General features: G+C 33.1%; 1 pseudogene; it reads right to left on the bottom strand.

Annotated features, from left to right (window-relative positions):
• Positions 1 to 322: 322 nt before the first annotated feature.
• On the bottom strand, positions 323 to 422 carry LOC122107185 (annotated as a pseudogene).
• Positions 423 to 11,404: the final 10,982 nt, after the last annotated feature.

Here is an 11,404-nt window from a genome sequence, read left to right as displayed (position 1 = left end):
ATTCTCTCCAAATATAATACTTTGAATTCTACATTGATTTATAATATATAGGTTCATTAATAAATGTGTCCTTTCAGATTGCATTCCATATAGAAACAGTTTAAGATTCCGTTTTTCCTAGGTCCTTATAGTATTTTATTTCTTTGGGATAAAATGACAATGTTATCTAATTTCAAATGTTTTGTAAAGGTTATGCTATGTAAAGGCCTTTCTAAGATGAAGAGTTAATACACTGAAGACAAACTTTTAATTCTATGAACTAAATGTATTCTTTCACTTGTATCTTTGTAATCAACTTTTTAATAACTGTTTTTCATTTCTTGAATCCGAAGAATACTTCACAAATTTCCATATCATCCTTGTGGAAGTGCCATGTAATTCTCTGTATTGTTGCAATTTGGGTAGATGTGCTGCTGAAGCATGTAGTATCTTGTAAATTTAAGTAGTTAATGATGCAATCTTAATATAGGCATATATCTTTCGTTGCCTATTTGTAAAAAGGAAACCTTATTGTTCCTAGCAATGCTATTGATCTTATTTCCCTAAAATTCTGTGTAGAGTGGGGAAAAAATGTATATTGTTTAATCGATTGCTCACATTTCAAACTTTTTTGTCAATGACTATTTTAAGTCTTTTTCATTTTAAACGTGATCATACATTGAAGCCTTTATAGCTAGGTCCAAAGGTGATGGCTTTTTCAAGTACTTATTTGTCCAACTGAGTTAGATTTGTGGAGCTAAGGGATTCAAAGTAAGCTTTGCTCAAGAGCTACTTCTAAACTTGTGCAGCTTAAAATGTCCCAAATGAGGTCTTACTGGCACAAATGTCTCCCTGACCCTTTCTCATTCTTCCATGTAGGAACAGACCAACCAGAGTATCTTACCCTGACAGCAAAGATTGTCTTACTGCAACAAAATTAATCTTAGTTACAAGGGATCATAGAGAGATGAACAGTTCAGACAGCACTGTTCAGACTAGAAGGTATTTTATCAAAATATAATTGTTTATTATACCTATCATTTCAAAAGTAGCTAAAGCCAAGAAGGTGAAAAATCATTCATATGCATGATTACCTAAAGTCCTGGTCTGTCTACCTTCCAACCAGGCAGGAACTTACACTACAGCATTTACATCACCAAATATTTCCATAGCTGCAGGAGAAGTCCATATATTTCTCCTCGATTTTAGGCCTTAAATTGGTAATGTTTTTATCACATTGTTTCCTCTTGCCTCCAGTCTGTAAATCTACAAATGGTAAATCTTTAGGCCTAACCCTACCAAACACTGAGGTAGAGATAATGGAATAAAACTTTAAAACAGAGTTGCCTTTGATATCCTAACAACAACAGAACAATGCAAAACATGTGCCTTTTTATTATATTACATATAGTTATATAATTTATACTTATATGTGCTGATTTTATATTTTACACAGTGAAACTTACTAGAATCAGTTGATAATTTGAGAAATAAATTTATATTTATTTATTCCAATAAATACAATTGGAATATAAATAATTAGGTTTAGAGTATATATTAGAATATAAAAGTATCAATGCAATGTCTTCGGTATTAACTTGGGATACCTTCTAAATATTCTTGGTCATCTTAATTCACATGGTAAAAAAACAATGTTGTTTTCCTCTAATCTATAAGGGATTTTACACTGTTGCTCTGTTTATTGTTTAACTCTCTGGTCCCAAACTGTTTTCTCCATATTTTTGAATCATATTTTTGAACCCAAATTTTGCTGATGTTATTTCGAAAAAGTATTATTCTTTTGCAGGACCCAGGGTTCCTAGTATCCCAGGTCCCAGTTATCCACATCATCAGATAAGAAGGGCAAGACGTCTCACCTAGGCCCATGCAATATGCCATCAGAAAGTAATTGAAGACCCATCTCAAATTCTCATTTCTTATAATATTTCAGGTCCTCAATTCCTTGAGACATAGGAATTAGCAGTAAGCAATTGTGAAATGCAAGGCAACATAAAGATGAGATAAAAAAAATCTGAGAGAAAGTACTGTAATTCAAATTTCCAATTTACAGATGACCAGCCTATATGAGTGAGCAAGATCACAAATTTCACAAGATTACTTTTAATACCTCTCTCCTAACGATTAATGAAATATTTCAGTCCAGCATATGTAGGCCAAAAAAATAGTTCCTGGAATGATAGATCCATAATTGGTCTACCAAGGCCAGAAAAATTTGACTTAGAGGTCAAATATAATTCAGAAAAAACATTAATTGAGAAGATCCTCAATGCTTCAAAACACTGGTACTTCAGTAAAACTTGATTCTGTAGTATAAAAATGTTGTCATTCTCAATCCAATGTTAACCTACATTTAATCTCCTGAAAGTATACTCCTTTTCAAATAAACTTTTTAAAATCACATTCGCCAAAATAACATTTGACAAGTAGATGATACTTAGTGACATTAAAAGTTTTTCAAGTGGAGGGAGCAATTTACACTAGAGTGGATTTATTTACCCAGCACTAATGTCAAATAGTTTCAACCATTCATTAAACTGTAGAAATAATACCACCCAACCTTTGTGTTGTTCAGTAGGTGCCTTGCAGAAATGTGTTAAATAGATCAGCCTCCCATGTTTCAAACACAAACATTAGCTAATAAAGTAAATTTCATCACATAATGAGGTACATTTTAAAAAGTCACAAATAGTTGCCTTATCATATGTTGTTTTATGTTTTCCCTGTCTGTCTAACATAGTAAAAACTATGACTTGAAGTCTTGAATATAGGTACTCATCAGAGATGTGACAAACATAAAATCTGTCTTCTATATCTATCATATTTCTCTATAGTAGTAATTATTATTTTTCTTTTTTTCCAAAACATATAGGTAGCAGAAAATACTATCCCACGTAAAATAAAATAATCACAAACCATTGTACAAAGGCATTTATAAAAATTGGTAGTTAGGAATACATTCTAAGCCATTTTTAAACTTTCTTGTTGACTAAAGATTCACATCTCCAGACTTGCGAATTTTTATTGCAGATGAATGAATTATGGAAATAGAAGTTGACATAAGTTCAAGTATTTGCAGGACTGAAGCTCCATGGAATGTGTATAAACCTTTAAAAATATTAACAGACATTTTAAGAGAATGACTATCTGGAAGATGAAACCAGAGAAGAATAATAGTAAAGACATAGAATGAATGAAAAATGGAACAAGGGACAAGTACAGCTAGAATACTCAATGTACACATGTGATAAAGGAAGTAGTAAATCGGAAATAAATCTTGGAGAAGTGGTTGGTTCAGAATGATAGAAGGAGTAACTCTGATCCAGGAGCATTGGACAATTAGATGGACATATTTAATTGTAACATACTTGCACAAGCTTTTGAAATGCAGCTTAAAAACACAACAACAAAAAAAAAAAACAAAATCACACAAAAATTACAACCAAACAGCAATCTCTAGGAGTTTGAATATAACCTCTCAAAATTTTAAGCAGTTAATGAAAGCAGTCTTGGGAAAGCAAAAAAAAACTGTTCAAAGAGGGCAGTACGGGGTAGGGGAGAATTTTGAACAGATTTAAATAGATTGTCTAAGGTTATAAATCACCTACATCTGCTGCAAATATTTTCTTCTTTGAGTTCTCTTTGTCTGAACTGGATCCTCCAATCCTGAACCGCACTTGATAGCTTGTGAAGATAGAATGATAGAAACAAGTTCAAGAACCCATTACTCCACTGGAGAAAAAATAATCCTCTGTTTTCTCACATATCTCTTCATTACTATATTTTCATAATTTTAAGTCAAGTGATTTTGAATTATATCTTTCCTTCTTTTTTCTGGCAAAGTAATTGGTCAAAGTAATTCACTAAATATTATCTGCCATTTTTTTCTATCAATCTGTTTACTTGTCCAAGCGAGTACATTAAACTTCCCCCTTGCATTTGGTTGCCATGAAAACCCAACATCTATGATAATGAGGACAAACTCTAATGTAAAACTTTGTCTCCAAAAAACCAGTCCAAGAAGCTGTGATCACAAATATTTAGGATTCTTTTTTCTTTTACCTTGAAATTCTTCTTGTGTCTAAAGTGCCCACAAAAATAAATACTCCACCACTTTTTGCTTCAATCACTTCTAACCTCAAAGATGTATTTTGCTAAAAATATGCTTAGAGGAAACAAAAAAAATACTCCACTTTTATCTTCTCTCTTAATATTCTCCTTAGATACCATATCAGGAACAGTGAAGTTATTCTTTGGAAAATTATTTCAATAGATTATTTTTTGTCTCCATTTTGCATTTGCTCAACAAGTTGTATGAAGAAGAATAGAGTTAAATCACCCATTTCTTGGATGACAGTGTCTGTTACAAAGGACAATGCTTCTATGTCCTACTTCTATGTCCTCTTCTTAGCTCTTGCGTGATTTCCAATTAATCACAGATTATTGGCTTCAAGTCTAGTGAAGCTGAAGGACTATAAGGCCTCCCCCACTGCTACATCTTCATGGTTTCTCTTTTAAAACTCTTTTATTTGGATGTGGAATTTATTTCCATGTCTTCGTTCAATCTATTCCACATTGTAGTGAGGCAAATACGCTCTGTAAAATCACTTTAGGTAGCAAAAATATTATGACAATCTATATCAAAAAGTTTTGGCTTCTTTCCACTGCTTAGGCCAATACACTGAGCTACGGCTTCTAAGACCACGTTTTCTTACCTTTTCAATTTGCTCAATTCTTTTCTGATCCCAAAACTTTTTGCCGAATGTAATAAGAGAAGTCCTCACTATCTCATGTTAATAAGGATATTATGTTTTTGTGAGATACTTAGAAATATGAAATCATTGGTTTGAAGTATCCAATCAGATTTTTTTCTCTTTTTCAGTATTTCACATGCAAAGGCATTTTGGAAAATATTACAAACAGAAAAACGTATACCCAATACCTTCTTTCATTGTGGAGGGCACTTTCTCCCTAAATATTTGGACCCAAATTATCTTTTTCAGAGAATTACTGTTTGATAATTAACGGTCAATGCACAAATTTTGATATCTTATTTTTTAAAGAAGTTTGAATTTAAATTACACTACAACATTGTTTCACATAGTAAGAGTATATTTCCTGGGTAAGGACAATTCTCAAGGAAACCTACAGGATTGATAGCAAGGTTTCTGAGGTTTGTTTGTTTAATATAAAAATGAGCCATCTTTACCCACATTGCTCCCTCTCAGTTAAGTCTCCATGGATTTCTTTGCATGAAAGCCTTTTTTCCCAGGCAATTTTAAATTTTCTTCATAGGCTATGTTGTTACAAACTTTGAACAATTAAAATTTACCTGTCATAATTTTAAAACTCTTTTGAAATTCCTTTATCAGAATCGCGAATTCACCAACGCTAATTCCAAATTTACCATCAATAACAGTTAAAATGTTGTTTTCTTGACATAGTGTCCATGAAACTATTATTTTCCAGTGGCTTTGTTATGCATATATATGTCCATGTAAGCTGATGCTGAGCAAAATGAACTCCAAGATATGGAAACAGAGATTTTTATTTACAATTGTTGTTTTTAATGTACTATGTACCTTCTATTTTCTTTGACCAAGGACAAACCAATTTAATAGCAATACTCACAAAATAATATGTTGGAAATGTACATTACAACTTGTGAGGAGTATTGGGGTGAAAGAAATTTATGAGAAAAATGAGAGAGGGGGTAACAAGTTTGAAAAGACATGTATTCAGTACCTTACAATTACTGTAACCACACTGTACATCACTTTGCTAATAAAAAAATTAAAAAATAAGCTGCATGAAATAAATATCATGGATTAGTATAATAAATATTATTCTTTATGTAGTAACATTTTAAAAATCAATACTAGCTGGCATCTAATTTGAATTAATTATCCCTTTTTAATCAGAGGATCATCAACTTGAATGTTATCCAACTTGACAATATTTTCACAATATACTTGCCTATATTTTCAAAAAAGAATAAATATAGTATTTTCTCATGCTAAAACCGAAAACAAATTAATTCTGGTGAAACCCATAACTTTTAAAAGTAAATAAGTTGTTAAGAAGACAGGATATATGTGTTCTTCAAATTCCTATGACTAATAACTACTCATTTTCAAATTCTGAACATTCTATATCTGAGAGATTGAAAACAATACGTGTTTGCATGCTATATAATTCTGCAATAGGTGCAGTTTCCAATGGGGTGATACAGATTTAGAAGTCAACAGAAAAATAGCCACATTCTGGTAGAGGATAAAACTATGAAACATCTGTAATAATTAATTCTTTAAGAGTAAGCAATTGTTTATCAAAGTAAGCTATTATTTCTATGACCATCAATCCCAAGATTTATCTCATAAAGTCATCCTAGCCCAACAGTTTCCAACTTTTATGGTGCACCTCAAAATTCCCTTAATTCACATCACAAATAGCTTATCTCTATTGTGAAATAATACTACACCTCTGTGTGATGCCCTCCTTGTTCTGGAAAGAACACCTCAATAAAGTGGGTTCCATAAATTTTACCCCCAGTGGTATTCTTGACATCAGAACACTTGTAAATATTATTTATATTTTATAATTTTTTAACTATCATAGATATTCAGGATGCTAAGATGGGAAGATTACAGTTGAAAGTCAACCCAGGCAGGAAAGTTCCTTAGATTCTTATCTCCTATAAACTTCTCAGAAAACGCCAGACACAGGTGGCACTGAGGTTGAAGTGGTAGGGCACAAGCCTTGAGCAAACCCAGGCTCAGAGACAGTGTCCAGGCCCAGAGTTCAAGCCCTAGGACAAACCAATAAAACAAAACAAAAATAAAAACAAACCTCAAAGCTAGCATTTTTCTCATTGTATAAAGAGGCACGTAATTAAGGAAATTGCTTCCTGTGTTACATATATGTAGAAGAAAGAATATGTCACACAATTATTCTCTTCATACCATGTTATACCAAAGATTCAAAAAATGCTATTTTTCTTAATTTATAAATTAATTTCATCCATTTGTTGGCAACTCTGTCTATATTATTCACATTATCATTTTATATATGAACTGATGGAATTATCTCTTAAATAACTTTTAATTATAACTCTTTTGAAAGAATCTTCTAGGCAAATAGAATGTTAGAATCATTTGTGAGTTTTTCAATTAAACACTCTACTTAAAAATAATTTTGTAGTATCATATAGAATATGAAATTACAAACAAAACCAAAATATTTATTTTAAATCTACGTTCTAATTTAGCAAAATCTACATAGTCTTACATTAGATGAACTTTGCTTTTTCTCCAGGGATACCCTTTTGTAATCCTTCATCATTTCTTTGGAATCCAAAAGAATGATGATTATTTACTTTTTCAAATTTTGGATGGGAATCATGAGCCATTTTGCATCTAGGAATGTTCTGTAAAAAAGAGCATTTAAAACACAACTGAATATTATATATGTGTTGCATTTCAATAGGAAACTTGACTTCTCAAACCATAATGACAAAATTAGCCCAAACTTTCAACTGTGTATTCCTTTCTTGACTGGTTTGCTTTATTAAGACAAAATTATACTACCTGGTCCAGAGAAGGTATCACTACATAATTCCAATCTCTAATATGCTAGAATTCTAGGCTTGTATCACATTGCCCTGCCTAGTTGGTTGATTTATTTAATCTAGGTAGAGACTAACAATTCTAAACTTCTCCAGTGATGTTATCCACCAAAGTGACTGCTCAGACTGTTTATCTACTATTTTCAAAGATTTTCTAACATTTCACACAGGATATGAACATTTTCAGATGCACCTGAACGGGTCTCTGATTCATTCCTCCATGGATCTGATCCCTTGAATTATGATTACTTGACTCTCTTACTATATTTCGTCTCTACCTATGTAATATTCTCAAACTTTTTGAAGAATTTCACTTAAGACTTTCTAATATAAAAAATTATCACTTGATTCTAGTCTTACTCAGGACATATTTTCTATTGTTCTCTAACTTTTCTACATATTCTGAGAGTTGTTTCATTTGTGTGTGCACATATAAGTGCCTCTGTGTGTATGTGTATATTTGTATACATGTATGCAAAAGTGTCAAGCTCTTACTCATCAATCTTGCTCATCAATCTTGTTCATGACTGGTATTCCATCACCTGAGCCATTCTTCCAATTCAGCTTTTGGCTGCTTAATTATAGGTAGTGTCACAAAGATTGTTCTGCCCAGGCTGTATGCAAACTGATATTCCCAGACTCCTTTACATTCTTAGGTTTTATTTTTCTAGGAGTATCAACTTTTAAACTAAAAACATTTTTGTGAATGTAAAGTCTAAGCTGTAGCCCAGATTTTTAACTCAAGAATTGATATAAAGATAGATGAACATACACATTACATATGCTGAGTGTACATTGTTAGAAATGTGATCTTAAGCTGGGTGGCAGTGAGATCTAAGGATTGAGGTTCAAAGCCAGACTGGGTAGGAATGTCCTGGAGACTACTTTCTCGAATTAACTACCAGAAAACTGGAAGTGACACTATGGCTCACGTGGTAGAATATTAGCCTTGAGCCAAATAGCAGAGGGACAGGGCCCAGGCCGAGTTCAAATGTCAAAAACACCACCAACAAAAAATATAAGTAAAGAAAAATAAATGTCAGCCACCAGTTCATTGCTAATATAATCCTTGCTCTCTCAAGATGGACATTTTTTTTTCCTAGTTAAATTCATGCTCTTATATCTGACCTTTATTGGGGAAGAATTATTCTTCCATTCTACTTTTAACAAATTTGCGTGATTAGCAAGGGTTATTTAGAAAGGGAGTGGACTCATACTTCATGGTCCACGTAGGAGTAATACTTTCTCTATATCACTCCCGTAAATCTACATACTGGACTTGGAATTATTGTTTCAATGTTGTCTTATTTGTAGAGTCTTCTATAGTGTATTGAACCCTTATACTTAAACACAAAACTTCTCTTTCTCCTATTATTGCTATTGTTTCTCTTACTGTTAACTCATGTGCACTTGGGAAATAATGCATATCACCTACACTCACAAAAGAATGATTTGAGAACCTTCTTCCTATTTCAAATTTGCCTTAATTTACTGAGAACTTTAAAGTTTGAAATCAATGTACTCATGGATAATATATTTATAAGCAATATAAATTTCATATTTTCTCTTTAGTAACTTGTCTCTGAAACATGTGTTACCTCAGGTCCAAAGATATCCTTGTGTTATTTCAGTGAAGAAAGAAAACATTCATTATACCTCAAGCAGCACAATTGATTGTTACTTGAAATAACTGTTACTGGATGTGGACACTGATCCCAGGAGAGGAATTGAAAATAGAGGAATGACAAAATTCAAGTTAACTTGTGCTTTCCTTTTTATTGTACAAGAAAAATATCCCAAGGCTTGAAGGAATCTCTGTCCCTGACTTGTTCGAGTGTGTTCTTTACTTATATGAAACTTTTCTGTAAACTTCTAGTTTAGAATATTACCAAAAGAAATAATATGCCATTTGAAGGCCAACATAGAACAAAAGGAAATAACGTTGTTTTAAAAGTGTTCTACTGCAAAGAAACAAAGTCATGGAGGTTTTAAAGTGTATTATGGATGGATATTTGAACCCTGAGATGATTCGCTTGTTGCAGGAGTCAGTTATCAATTCCTTTAGTCTGGTCCTGATTTCTCCATAGCAATAAGGATTCCAAAAAAGCAGGATCCAGTGAGCATGATCAGCAAAAGGAGCCTCTTCTCAGACTAGTACTCCTTTAAGGAGGGTCCCAAAGAAATATGTGGAGTTTTTTGCTTGTTTGTTTACTTTGTGTTGGTTCTGGGGCTTGAAGCCAGAGGCTCAACCCTGTCCCTTAAAAATTGTCTTTCCTGTCCACCTGCCCCCAAAGCTAGTATTCTACTGCTCGAACCAAAACTTTTTGGTGCTAATTAGCGATAGAGTTTGGCAGAGTCTTCTGCCTGGGTTGGCTTTGAACTAAAATATTAAGAAAGCTAAGTGACATCAACTGCATCGACTTCTTTTTTGAAACAAGAAATATTAAATGAAGTTTATTATAAAGCTAATATTTGACAGTTTTTTAAAAGAAGAAAATGTCCAGCAAAGAAGCCATAACCTCAATAACTCAGCAAAAGTAGGTTCACTGAATAATTTTGGAATTATTTTTTCTGCTTGGGAAGATTATTGATATTTTCGTTCCTTTTGGGAAAACTTAAAGTCATATTTTCACTTATTTTGTTGGTCGTGGGGCTTGATCTCTGATCCTGGGCATTGTCCCTCAGCTCTTCAGGTCAAGTTGAGTACTTTACTACTTTAGCTACAACACCGCTTCTGGGTTTCTGGTGGTTAAATGAAGATAAGGATCTCTTGGTCTTCCCTAACCAGGCTTGCTTTTTTGAACCACAATCCTCTGGTCTCAATTTACTGAGTAGATAGGATTACAGGTGTGAACAACCAGGAGCCAGCTCATATTTGCATTTATGTGCACTGAATGACACTAGCCAAAGAATGGAAATTTGAATCAAATGATGACATTGAAGCTTTTCAGAAACATTGAGGTTGCAATAAATATGTCCTCCTTTTCCACGTTGTTACATTAATGACTCATGAGCTATCTGTATAGATGCATTTAGTATCAGGAAATGTTCATAGAGAAATATAGAAAGAGAGATTTTTAGAAAGCAAACGAGATCAGATATGAAAGAACAGCACAGAAGCAGATACATTTATCTCACAGAGATTAAGAACTAGCCTAAGAGACTTAGAATGCTAAAGGCAATGAGGAGTAAGCCTAGTTGATAACTAGGACTTCAATAACCAAAAATGGTTCTCTAGAAGAGTTTCTGGTATACCTTAGTTACTATCATTTACTCCTTGCATCTGAAGTTATTCCTCCTCTTCTGTTACAACTGTTACTTAGCCTCTACCTTTTTGGTGTCATGACTGACCAAAAAGTTTTCAAATCTCACTTAGACTACCCTTCTCTTTGTGATTAGCAGTGACCACACAAAATCTTAGAGTCTTTGAATTTCCAGAGTTAATCTTCACCTGACATCTAAGCACATTCCTGGCATTAATTGCTGTGACCTAATGAACAAAACATTTTTTTTCAACACAGTATCCTAATATAAGTAAAGTACATGACTTAGGGACTATTGTCAGGTGTCAGTATGGAAGGAGCAATTTTATATTCCAAGTATGGGTTCTAACCAAATGTATTTTGTTGTGTTTTGTTTTCTTTTTGCCAGCCCAGGGGCTTAAACTCAGGGCTAGGGAATTATTCCTGAGCTTTTTTTCTCTCTCTGAAGGCTAGCAATCTACCACTTGAGTCATAGCACCACTTTCAGTTTTTTTCTGTTTATATGATATGAGGAACTGAA

Source organism: Dipodomys spectabilis, unplaced genomic scaffold, assembly GCF_019054845.1.
Source record: "Dipodomys spectabilis isolate Male_0828 unplaced genomic scaffold, ASM1905484v1 ptg000047l, whole genome shotgun sequence".
Taxonomy (NCBI): Eukaryota; Metazoa; Chordata; class Mammalia; order Rodentia; family Heteromyidae; genus Dipodomys; species Dipodomys spectabilis.
The sequence above is the reverse complement of the archived record's forward strand: the minus strand, read 5'-3'. Positions and strand labels throughout refer to the sequence as shown.